Source organism: Lissotriton vulgaris, chromosome 1_2 (genome assembly GCF_964263255.1).
Source record: "Lissotriton vulgaris chromosome 1_2, aLisVul1.2, whole genome shotgun sequence".
Taxonomy (NCBI): Eukaryota; Metazoa; Chordata; class Amphibia; order Caudata; family Salamandridae; genus Lissotriton; species Lissotriton vulgaris.
In genome coordinates this window covers 100,879,345-100,892,387 of record NC_141686.1, presented here as the reverse complement: position 1 = coordinate 100,892,387, position 13,043 = coordinate 100,879,345, and the positions used below count along the sequence as shown (strand labels likewise).

The window sequence follows — 13,043 nt, the reverse complement described above, 5'->3', positions numbered from 1 at the left end:
GACAAAAATAGCTCATTGGTATAGAACACTGAATTAGCAGCTGATTTTGAGGTGGGAGAAGATCGAGTAATCCAACCGGACCTCAATAAACGGTTTCTTAGTATGCAGTAGCCCGCAACCACTTCTAACCCAAAAGCGTAATCTCATCCTTTTGCAGAATCAGGCAAGCTTTCACCTGCTCAAGCTGAACTGACATTGGTCTTCTTGGCCAGCAAGAGTTACTCTCTTGAAGCTGTTGAGGCTAGAGAACAGAATGACGCATATTCATTCTTTATAATAACTCTTCTAGCCCTCCCACTCCATACCACTTTATAACTTCCAATGTGGCAGATGTCTTCCATCATTGTGACCCTTGCTGCTTTTCTCAACATTGGCTGGCTCGGCATAACAAGAAGGGATGGTTGGCTACAGGAGAGCCTGAATTGTGCCTGTAAGGTTCTACAGGGAGTCACTGGCAGATAATGAGAAACTCAGCCCTAAGTTGGCTCTTCTCCCTCACTTTCTTTCTCCTCTCTCCCTCTACCTATCTCTCACTCACTAAATACTAGTATCTATATTGTATTCACATCCCCTTCACAAACTTTCTGACCCTACTTCCTCTCTCCCTTAAATCAGTTCAACCCTCTTCTTTTCCTTTAGGAAACTCCACATCTTTTTTAAAGGCCCTTCCCATATTCACACTGCTTCTTGATAAGACATTATTTTCCTATCTTTGCAGGGTAGTGAAAAAGATTTTCTTGAAATACGGTTGGCATACCATCAATTCATTACACCGTACTTTATCATTATCCTTACTTAAGCAATGCATTTCATCATTAGGACATGTGCTGTGTTTGCATGGCATGGTGGCGTGTGCCTGTTGTCCTAGCTACTTGGGAGGCTGAGGCTTGTGGATTGCTTGAGCTCAGGGGTTCTGGGCTGCACTCAGCTGTGTTGATCAGGTGTCCATGCTACGTTGGGTATCAATATGGTGTTCTAGAGGGAGCTCTAGAATTTCAGGTTGTGTAATGAGAGGTGCACCGACCCAGGCTGGAAACAGAGCAGGCCAAAGCTTCCATGCCCATCGGTAGCAGGACAGCACCTGAGAGCAGTAGGTGTAACACAGCTTGAGCAAAATAGTGAGACCTAGCCTCTCTTTTTTTGACTCAAATGTGAACGTTTTGATTTTTACAAGATGGTAATGAATTATTTTTCCAAAACCAAATCTTTGTTTTTCTTTTGATATTTTTGCAGGAAGTACAATGAACATTTGAATAGGGCTTGGCATTCTAGCATAGCAGACAATTCTCCAGAATTGCAACATATTGCAACAACAAGCTAGCAGGTGGAGAGGACGGAAAACTCTGTGCAGCCTAGAATAGATGGCTGTGTGATTTTCTGCAAGAATGACTGAAATGCATTCTTCATTTTAGAGCACCTGTAGGATTAAATTGATCTGTCAAGTACAAAAGTATCCTTAGAAGAGCAACTTTGAAATGCATTTGCTGGGTCTTCTGCTGCATTCCTACGTCCAGCTCTAATTCATTTTTTGATTAGCCCTCATTCAATTCCATATATGAATGAGAAGGAGAAATAAGAGGGCCCTTCGCTCTTTGAGAGAAACATGAAAAGACTGAGAACTGTGCAACTCCCAAACATTGGAGCCTTCGGCCTTACTCCAGCCAACTCTTGCGGTTTAATACTTTTAAATCTTGATGTTGTTTAACAATACCAGCAGAAGGGATCAGGTTGACAGGCGCTGCAGTTCTCCAGTATGGGGCTGTCCAGATCATTACTCAATCTACCTTGCATTGGCACAGTATAAAATACCTCATGAAGTCTCCTATGAAAAGGTATACAAATCTGTTTGAATCACTTTTGTTAGTCAGGGGGACCCATTCGCTGGAAGGGGCGGGGAGGACAAAAATAGCTCATTGGTATAGAACACTGAATTAACAGCTGATTTTGAGGTGGGAGAAGATCGAGTAATCCAACCGGACCTCAATAAACGGTTTCTTAGTATGCAGTAGCCCGCAACCACTTCTAACCCAAAAGCGTAATCTCATCCTTTTGCAGAATCAGGCAAGCTTTCACCTGCTCAAGCTGAACTGACATTGGTCTTCTTGGCCAGCAAGTGTTACTCTCTTGAAGCTGTTGAGGCTAGAGAACAGAATGACGCATATTCATTCTTTATAATAACTCTTCTAGCCCTCCCACTCCATACCACTTTATAACTTCCAATGTGGCAGATGTCTTCCATCATTGTGACCCTTGCTGCTTTTCTCAACATTGGCTGGCTCGGCATAACAAGAAGGGATGGTTGGCTACAGGAGAGCCTGAATTGTGCCTGTAAGGTTCTACAGGGAGTCACTGGCAGATAATGAGAAACTCAGCCCTAAGTTGGCTCTTCTCCCTCACTTTCTTTCTCCTCTCTCCCTCTACCTATCACTCACTCACTAAATACTAGTATCTATATTGTATTCACATCCCCTTCACAAACTTTCTGACCCTACTTCCTCTCTCCCTTAAATCAGTTCAACCCTCTTCTTTTCCTTTAGGAAACTCCACATCTTTTTTAAAGGCCCTTCCCATATTCACACTGCTTCTTGATAAGACATTATTTTCCTTTCTTTGCAGGATAGTGAAATAGATTTTCTTGAAATACGGTTGGCATACCATCAATTCATTACACCGTACTTTATCATTATCCTTACTTAAGCAATGCATTTCATCATTAGGACATGTGCTGTGTTTGCATGGCATGGTGGCGTGTGCCTGTTGTCCTAGCTACTTGGGAGGCTGAGGCTTGTGGATTGCTTGAGCTCAGGGGTTCTGGGCTGCACTCAGCTGTGTTGATCAGGTGTCCATGCTACGTTGGGTATCAATATGGTGTTCTAGAGGGAGCTCTAGAATTTCAGGTTGTGTAATGAGAGGTGCACCGACCCAGGCTGGAAACAGAGCAGGCCAAAGCTTCCATGCCCATCGGTAGCAGGACAGCACCTGAGAGCAGTAGGTGTAACACAGCTTGAGCAAAATAGTGAGACCTAGCCTCTCTTTTTTTGACTCAAATGTGAACGTTTTGATTTTTACAAGATGGTAATGAATTATTTTTCCAAAACCAAATCTTTGTTTTTCTTTTGATATTTTTGCAGGAAGTACAATGAACATTTGAAATGGGCCGGGCATTCTAGCATAGCAGACAATTCTCCAGAATTGCGACATATTGCAACAACAAGCTAGCAGGTGGAGAGGACGGAAAACTCTGTGCAGCCTAGAATAGATGGCTGTGTGATTTTCTGCAAGGATGACTGAAATGCATTCTTCATTTTAGAGCACCTGTAGGATTAAATTGATCTGTCAAGTACAAAGGTATCCTTAGAAGAGCAACTTTGAAATGCATTTGCTGGGTCTTCTGCTGCATTCCTACGTCCAGCTCTAATTCATTTTTTGATTAGCCCTCATTCAATTCCATATATGAATGAGAAGGAGAAATAAGAGGGCCCTTCGCTCTTTGAGAGAAACATGAAAAGACTGAGAACTGTGCAACTCCCAAACATTGGAGCCTTCGGCCTTACTCCAGCCAACTCTTGCGGTTTAATACTTTTAAATCTTGATGTTGTTTAACAATACCAGCAGAAGGGATCAGGTTGACAGGCGCTGCAGTTCTCCAGTATGGGGCTGTCCAGATCATTACTCAATCTACCTTGCATTGGCACAGTATAAAATACGTCACGAAGTCTCCTATGAAAAGGTATACAAATCTGTTTGAATCACTTTTGTTAGTCAGGGGGACCCATTCGCTGGAAGGGGCAGGGAGGACAAAAATAGCTCATTGGTATAGAACACTGAATTAGCAGCTGATTTTGAGGTGGGAGAAGATCGAATAAACCAACCGGACCTCAATAAACGGTTTCTTAGTATGCAGTAGCCCGCAACCACTTCTAACCCAAAAGCGTAATCTCATCCTTTTGCAGAATCAGGCAAGCTTTCACCTGCTCAAGCTGAACTGACATTGGTCTTCTTGGCCAGCAAGAGTTACTCTCTTGAAGCTGTTGAGGCTAGAGAACAGAATGACGCATATTCATTCTTTATAATAACTCTTCTAGCCCTCCCACTCCATACCACTTTATAACTTCCAATGTGGCAGATGTCTTCCATCATTGTGACCCTTGCTGCTTTTCTCAACATTGGCTGGCTCGGCATAACAAGAAGGGATGAATGGCTACAGGAGAGCCTGAATTGTGCCTGTAAGGTTCTACAGGGAGTCACTGGCAGATAATGAGAAACTCAGCCCTAAGTTGGCTCTTCTCCCTCACTTTCTTTCTCCTCTCTCCCTCTACCTATCTCTCACTCTCTAAATACTAGTATCTATATTGTATTCACATCCCCTTCACAAACTTTCTGACCCTACTTCCTCTCTCCCTTAAATCAGTTCAACCCTCTTCTTTTCCTTTAGGAAACTCCACATCTTTTTTAAAGGCCCTTCCCATATTCACACTGCTTCTTGATAAGACATTATTTTTCTTTCTTTGCAGGATAGTGAAATAGATTTTCTTTAAATACGGTTGGCATACCATCAATTCATTACCACGTACTTTATCATTATCCTTACTTAAGCAATGCATTTCATCATTAGGACATGTGCTGTGTTTGCCGGGCATGGTGGCGTGTGCCTGTTGTCCTAGCTACTTGGGAGGCTGAGGCTTGTGGATTGCTTGAGCTCAGGGGTTCTGGGCTGCACTCAGCTGTGTTGATCAGGTGTCCATGCTACGTTGGGTATCAATATGGTGTTCTAGAGGGAGCTCTAGAATTTCAGGTTGTGTAATGAGAGGTGCACCGACCCAGGCTGGAAACAGAGCAGGCGAAAGCTTCCATGCCCATCGGTAGCAGGACAGCACCTGAGAGCAGTAGGTGTAACACAGCTTGAGCAAAATAGTGAGACCTAGCCTCTCTTTTTTTGACTCAAATGTGAACGTTTTGATTTTTACAAGATGGTAATGAATTATTTTTCCAAAACCAAATCTTTGTTTTTCTTTTGATATTTTTGCAGGAAGTACAATGAACATTTGAACTGGGCCGGGCATTCTAGCATAGCAGACAATTCTCCAGAATTGCGACATATTGCAACAACAAGCTAGCAGGTGGAGAGGACGGAAAACTCTGTGCAGCCTAGAATAGATGGCTGTGTGATTTTCTGCAAGGATGAGTGAAATGCATTCTTCATTTTAGAGCACCTGTAGGATTAAATTGATCTGTCAAGTACAAAGGTATCCTTAGAAGAGTAACTTTGAAATACGTTTGCTGGGTCTTCTGCTGCATTCCTACGTCCAGCTCTAATTCATTTTTTGATTAGCCCTCATTCAATTCCATATATGAATGAGAAGGAGAAATAAGAGGGCCCTTCGCTCTTTGAGAGAAACATGAAAAGACTGAGAACTGTGCAACTCCCAAACATTGGAGCCTTCGGCCTTACTCCAGCCAACTCTTGCGGTTTAATACTTTTAAATCTTGATGTTGTTTAACAATACCAGCAGAAGGGATCAGGTTGACAGGCGCTGCAGTTCTCCAGTATGGGGCTGTCCAGATCATTACTCAATCTACCTTGCATTGGCACAGTATAAAATACGTCACGAAGTCTCCTATGAAAAGGTATACAAATCTGTTTGAATCACTTTTGTTAGTCAGGGGGACCCATTCGCTGGAAGGGGCAGGGAGGACAAAAATAGCTCATTGGTATAGAACACTGAATTAGCAGCTGACTTTGAGGTGGGAGAAGATCGAATAAACCAACCGGACCTCAATAAACGGTTTCTTAGTATGCAGTAGCCCGCAACCACTTCTAACCCAAAAGCGTAATCTCATCCTTTTGCAGAATCAGGCAAGCTTTCACCTGCTCAAGCTGAACTGACATTGGTCTTCTTGGCCAGCAAGAGTTACTCTCTTGAAGCTGTTGAGGCTAGAGAACAGAATGACGCATATTCATTCTTTATAATAACTCTTCTAGCCCTCCCACTCCATACCACTTTATAACTTCCAATGTGGCAGATGTCTTCCATCATTGTGACCCTTGCTGCTTTTCTCAACATTGGCTGGCTCGGCATAACAAGAAGGGATGAATGGCTACAGGAGAGCCTGAATTGTGCCTGTAAGGTTCTACAGGGAGTCACTGGCAGATAATGAGAAACTCAGCCCTAAGTTGGCTCTTCTCCCTCACTTTCTTTCTCCTCTCTCCCTCTACCTATCTCTCACTCTCTAAATACTAGTATCTATATTGTATTCACATCCCCTTCACAAACTTTCTGACCCTACTTCCTCTCTCCCTTAAATCAGTTCAACCCTCTTCTTTTCCTTTAGGAAACTCCACATCTTTTTTAAAGGCCCTTCCCATATTCACACTGCTTCTTGATAAGACATTATTTTTCTTTCTTTGCAGGATAGTGAAATAGATTTTCTTTAAATACGGTTGGCATACCATCAATTCATTACACCGTACTTTATCATTATCCTTACTTAAGCAATGCATTTCATCATTAGGACATGTGCTGTGTTTGCCGGGCATGGTGGCGTGTGCCTGTTGTCCTAGCTACTTGGGAGGCTGAGGCTTGTGGATTGCTTGAGCTCAGGGGTTCTGGGCTGCACTCAGCTGTGTTGATCAGGTGTCCATGCTACGTTGGGTATCAATATGGTGTTCTAGAGGGAGCTCTAGAATTTCAGGTTGTGTAATGAGAGGTGCACCGACCCAGGTTGGAAACAGAGCAGGCCAAAGCTTCCATGCCCATCGGTAGCAGGACAGCACCTGAGAGCAGTAGGTGTAACACAGCTTGAGCAAAATAGTGAGACCTAGCCTCTCTTTTTTTGACTCAAATGTGAACGTTTTGATTTTTACAAGATGGTAATGAATTATTTTTCCAAAACCAAATGTTTGTTTTTCTTTTGATATTTTTGCAGGAAGTACAATGAACATTTGAACTGGGCCGGGCATTCTAGCATAGCAGACAATTCTCCAGAATTGCGACATATTGCAACAACAAGCTAGCAGGTGGAGAGGACGGAAAACTCTGTGCAGCCTAGAATAGATGGCTGTGTGATTTTCTGCAAGGATGACTGAAATGCATTCTTCATTTTAGAGCACCTGTAGGATTAAATTGATCTGTCAAGTACAAAGGTATCCTTAGAAGAGCAACTTTGAAATGCATTTGCTGGGTCTTCTGCTGCATTCCTACGTCCAGCTCTAATTCATTTTTTGATTAGCCCTCATTCAATTCCATATATGAATGAGAAGGAGAAATAAGAGGGCCCTTCGCTCTTTGAGAGAAACATGAAAAGACTGAGAACTGTGCAACTCCCAAACATTGGAGCCTTCGGCCTTACTCCAGCCAACTCTTGCGGTTTAATACTTTTAAATCTTGATGTTGTTTAACAATACCAGCAGAAGGGATCAGGTTGACAGGCGCTGCAGTTCTCCAGTATGGGGCTGTCCAGATCATTACTCAATCTACCTTGCATTGGCACAGTATAAAATACGTCATGAAGTCTCCTATGAAAAGGTATACAAATCTGTTTGAATCACTTTTGTTAGTCAGGGGGACCCATTTGCTGGAAGGGGCAGGGAGGACAAAAATAGCTCATTGGTATAAAACACTGAATTAACAGCTGATTTTGAGGTGGGAGAAGATCGAGTAATCCAACCGGACCTCAATAAACGGTTTCTTAGTATGCAGTAGCCCGCAACCACTTCTAACACAAAAGCGTAATCTCATCCTTTTGCAGAATCAGGCAAGCTTTCACCTGCTCAAGCTGAACTGACATTGGTCTTCTTGGCCAGCAAGTGTTACTCTCTTGAAGCTGTTGAGGCTAGAGAACAGAATGACGCATATTCATTCTTTATAATAACTCTTCTAGCCCTCCCACTCCATACCACTTTATAACTTCCAATGTGGCAGATGTCTTCCATCATTGTGACCCTTGCTGCTTTTCTCAACATTGGCTGGCTCGGCATAACAAGAAGGGATGGTTGGCTACAGGAGAGCCTGAATTGTGCCTGTAAGGTTCTACAGGGAGTCACTGGCAGATAATGAGAAACTTAGCCCTAAGTTGGCTCTTCTCCCTCACTTTCTTTCTCCTCTCTCCCTCTACCTATCTCTCACTCACTAAATACTAGTATCTATATTGTATTCACATCCCCTTCACAAACTTTCTGACCCTACTTCCTCTCTCCCTTAAATCAGTTCAACCCTCTTCTTTTCCTTTAGGAAACTCCACATCTTTTTAAAGGCCCTTCCCATATTCACACTGCTTCTTGATAAGACATTATTTTCCTTTCTTTGCAGGATAGTGAAATAGATATTCATGAAATACGGTTGGCATACCATCAATTCATTACACCGTACTTTATCATTATCCTTACTTAAGCAGTGCATTTCATCATTAGGATATGTGCTGTGTTTGCCGGGCATGGTGGCGTGTGCCTGTTGTCCTAGCTACTTGAGAGGCTGAGGCTTGTGGATTGCTTGAGCTCAGGGGTTCTGGGCTGCACTCAGCTGTGTTGATCAGGTGTCCATGCTACGTTGGGTATCAATATGGTGTTCTAGAGGGAGCTCTAGAATTTCAGGTTGTGTATTGAGAGGTGCACCAACCCAGGCTGGAAACAGAGCAGGCCAAAGCTTCCATGCCCATCGGTAGCAGGAGAGCAGTAGGTGTAACACAGCTTGAGCAAAATAGTGAGACCTAGCCTCTCTTTTTTTGACTCAAATGTGAACGTTTTGATTTTTACAAGATGGTAATGAATTATTTTTCCAAAACCAAATGTTTGTTTTTCTTTTGATATTTTTGCAGGAAGTACAATGAACATTTGAACTGGGCCGGGCATTCTAGCATAGCAGACAATTCTCCAGAATTGCGACATATTGCAACAACAAGCTAGCAGGTGGAGAGGACGGAAAACTCTGTGCAGCCTAGAATAGATGGCTGTGTGATTTTCTGCAAGGATGACTGAAATGCATTCTTCATTTTAGAGCACCTGTAGGATTAAATTGATCTGTCAAGTACAAAGGTATCCTTAGAAGAGCAACTTTGAAATACGTTTGCTGGGTCTTCTGCTGCATTCCTACGTCCAGCTCTAATTCATTTTTTGATTAGCCCTCATTCAATTCCATATATGAATGAGAAGGAGAAATAAGAGGGCCCTTCGCTCTTTGAGAGAAACATGAAAAGACTGAGAACTGTGCAACTCCCAAACATTGGAGCCTTCGGCCTTACTCCAGCCAACTCTTGCGGTTTAATACTTTTAAATCTTGATGTTGTTTAACAATACCAGCAGAAGGGATCAGGTTGACAGGCGCTGCAGTTCTCCAGTATGGGGCTGTCCAGATCATTACTCAATCTACCTTGCATTGGCACAGTATAAAATACGTCATGAAGTCTCCTATGAAAAGGTATACAAATCTGTTTGAATCACTTTTGTTAGTCAGGGGGACCCATTTGCTGGAAGGGGCAGGGAGGACAAAAATAGCTCATTGGTATAAAACACTGAATTAACAGCTGATTTTGAGGTGGGAGAAGATCGAGTAATCCAACCGGACCTCAATAAACGGTTTCTTAGTATGCAGTAGCCCGCAACCACTTCTAACACAAAAGCGTAATCTCATCCTTTTGCAGAATCAGGCAAGCTTTCACCTGCTCAAGCTGAACTGACATTGGTCTTCTTGGCCAGCAAGTGTTACTCTCTTGAAGCTGTTGAGGCTAGAGAACAGAATGACGCATATTCATTCTTTATAATAACTCTTCTAGCCCTCCCACTCCATACCACTTTATAACTTCCAATGTGGCAGATGTCTTCCATCATTGTGACCCTTGCTGCTTTTCTCAACATTGGCTGGCTCGGCATAACAAGAAGGGATGGTTGGCTACAGGAGAGCCTGAATTGTGCCTGTAAGGTTCTACAGGGAGTCACTGGCAGATAATGAGAAACTTAGCCCTAAGTTGGCTCTTCTCCCTCACTTTCTTTCTCCTCTCTCCCTCTACCTATCTCTCACTCACTAAATACTAGTATCTATATTGTATTCACATCCCCTTCACAAACTTTCTGACCCTACTTCCTCTCTCCCTTAAATCAGTTCAACCCTCTTCTTTTCCTTTAGGAAACTCCACATCTTTTTAAAGGCCCTTCCCATATTCACACTGCTTCTTGATAAGACATTATTTTCCTTTCTTTGCAGGATAGTGAAATAGATATTCATGAAATACGGTTGGCATACCATCAATTCATTACACCGTACTTTATCATTATCCTTACTTAAGCAGTGCATTTCATCATTAGGACATGTGCTGTGTTTGCCGGGCATGGTGGCGTGTGCCTGTTGTCCTAGCTACTTGAGAGGCTGAGGCTTGTGGATTGCTTGAGCTCAGGGGTTCTGGGCTGCACTCAGCTGTGTTGATCAGGTGTCCATGCTACGTTGGGTATCAATATGGTGTTCTAGAGGGAGCTCTAGAATTTCAGGTTGTGTATTGAGAGGTGCACCAACCCAGGCTGGAAACAGAGCAGGCCAAAGCTTCCATGCCCATCGGTAGCAGGAGAGCAGTAGGTGTAACACAGCTTGAGCAAAATAGTGAGACCTAGACTCTCTTTTTTTGAATCAAATGTGAACGTTTTGATTTTTACAAGATGGTAATGAATTATTTTTCCAAAACCAAATCTTTGTTTTTCTTTTGATATTTTTGCAGGAAGTACAATGAACATTTGAATAGGGCCGGGCATCCTAGCATAGCAGACAATTCTCCAGAATTGACACATATTGCAACAACAAGCTAGCAGGTGGAGAGGACGGAAAACTCTGTGCAGCCTAGAATAGATGGCTGTGTGATTTTCTGCAAGAATGACTGAAATGCATTCTTCATTTTAGAGCACCTGTAGGATTAAATTGATCTGTCAAGTACAAAAGTATCCTTAGAAGAGCAACTTTGAAATGCATTTGCTGGGTCTTCTGCTGCATTCCTACGTCCAGCTCTAATTCATTTTTTGATTAGCCCTCATTCAATTCCATATATGAATGAGAAGGAGAAATAAGAGGGCCCTTCGCTCTTTGAGAGAAACATGAAAAGACTGAGAACTGTGCAACTCCCAAACATTGGAGCCTTCGGCCTTACTCCAGCCAACTCTTGCGGTTTAATACTTTTAAATCTTGATGTTGTTTAACAATACCAGCAGAAGGGATCAGGTTGACAGGCGCTGCAGTTCTCCAGTATGGGGCTGTCCAGATCATTACTGAATCTACCTTGCATTGGCACAGTATAAAATACGTCATGAAGTCTCCTATGAAAAGGTATACAAATCTGTTTGAATCACTTTTGTTAGTCAGGGGGACCCATTCGCTGGAAGGGGCAGGGAGGACAAAAATAGCTCATTGGTATAGAACACTGAATTAGCAGCTGATTTTGAGGTGGGAGAAGATCGAGTAATCCAACCGGACCTCAATAAATGGTTTCTTAGTATGCAGTAGCCCGCAACCACTTCTAACCCAAAAGCGTAATCTCATCCTTTTGCAGAATCAGGCAAGCTTTCACCTGCTCAAGCTGAACTGACATTGGTCTTCTCGGCCAGCAAGAGTTCCTCTCTTGAAGCTGTTGAGGCTAGAGAACAGAATGACGCGTATTCATTCTTTATAATAACTCTTCTAGCCCTCCCACTCCATACCACTTTATAACTTCCAATGTTGCAGATGTCTTCCATCATTGTGACCCTTGCTACTTTTCTCAACATTGGCTGGCTCGGCATAACAAGAAGGGATGGATGGCTACAGGAGAGCCTGAATTGTGCCTGTAAGGTTCTACAGGGAGTCACTGGCAGATAATGAGAAACTCAGCCCTAAGTTGGCTCTTCTCTCTCACTTTCTTTCTCCTCTCTCCCTCTACCTATCTCTCACTCTCTAAATACTAGTATCTATATTGTATTCACAACCCCTTCACAAACTTTCTGACCCTACTTCCTCTCTCCCTTAAATCAGTTCAACCCTCTTCTTTTCCTTTAGGAAACTCCACATCTTTTTTAAAGGCCCTTCCCATATTCACACTGCTTCTTGATAAGACATTATTTTCCTTTCTTTGAAGGATAGTGAAATAGATTTTCTTGAAATACGGTTGGCATACCATCAATTCATTACACCGTACTTTATCATTATGCTTACTTAAGCAATGCATTTCATCATTAGGACATGTGCTGTATTTGCCAGGCATGGTGGCAAGTGCCTGTTGTCCTAGCTACTTGGGAGGCTGAGGCTTGTGGATTGCATGAGCTCAGGGGTTCTGGGCTGCACTCAGCTGTGTTGATCAGGTGTCCATGCTACATTGGGTATCAATATGGTGTTCTAGAGGGAGCTCTAGAATTTCAGGTTGTGTAAAGAGAGGTGCACCGACCCAGGCTGGAAACAGAGCAGGCCAAAGCTTCCATGCCCATCGGTAGCAGGACAGCACCTGAGAGCAGTAGGTGTAACACAGCTTGAGCAAAATAGTGAGACCTAGCCTCTCTTTTTTTGACTCAAATGTGAACGTTTTTATTTTCACAAGATGGTAATGAATTATTTTTCCAAAACCAAATCTTTGTTTTTCTTTTGATATTTTTGCAGGAAGTACAATGAACATTTGAACTGGGCCGGGCATTCTAGCATAGCAGAAAATTCTCCAGAATTGCGACATATTGCAACAACAAGCTAGCAGGTGGAGAGGACGGAAAACTCTGTGCAGCCTAGAATAGATGGCTGTGTGATTTTCTGCAAGGATGACTGAAATGCATTCTTCATTTTAGAGCACCTGTAGGATTAAATTGATCTGTCAAGTACAAAGGTATCCTTAGAAGAGTAACTTTGAAATGCGTTTGCTGGGTCTTCTGCTGCATTCCTACGTCCAGCTCTAATTCATTTTTTGATTAGCCCTCATTCAATTCCATATATGAATGAGAAGGAGAAATAAGAGGGCCCTTCGCTCTTTGAGAGAAACATGAAAAGACTGAGAACTGTGCAACTCCCAAACATTGGAGCCTTCGGCCATACTCCAGCCAACTCTTGCGGTTT

General features: G+C 42.8%; 7 non-coding genes across 7 annotated transcripts; all 7 read left to right on the top strand.

Moving 5' to 3' along the window:
* Positions 1-835: 835 nt before the first annotated feature.
* Positions 836-1,135, top strand: LOC147734322 (signal recognition particle RNA). Its single transcript, XR_015308233.1, has one exon.
* Positions 1,136-2,733: 1,598 nt separating this feature from the next.
* On the top strand, positions 2,734-3,033 carry LOC147734321 (signal recognition particle RNA). Its single transcript, XR_015308232.1, has one exon.
* A 1,598-nt stretch (positions 3,034-4,631) lies between these two features.
* LOC147734320 (signal recognition particle RNA) lies at positions 4,632-4,931 on the top strand. The gene has a single exon (XR_015308036.1).
* Positions 4,932-6,529: 1,598 nt separating this feature from the next.
* On the top strand, positions 6,530-6,829 carry LOC147734319 (signal recognition particle RNA). The gene has a single exon (XR_015307859.1).
* Positions 6,830-8,426: 1,597 nt separating this feature from the next.
* On the top strand, positions 8,427-8,716 carry LOC147734318 (signal recognition particle RNA). Its single transcript, XR_015307813.1, has one exon.
* Positions 8,717-10,313: 1,597 nt separating this feature from the next.
* LOC147734317 (signal recognition particle RNA) lies at positions 10,314-10,603 on the top strand. Its single transcript, XR_015307814.1, has one exon.
* A 1,598-nt stretch (positions 10,604-12,201) lies between these two features.
* Positions 12,202-12,501, top strand: LOC147734316 (signal recognition particle RNA). Its single transcript, XR_015307743.1, has one exon.
* Positions 12,502-13,043: the final 542 nt, after the last annotated feature.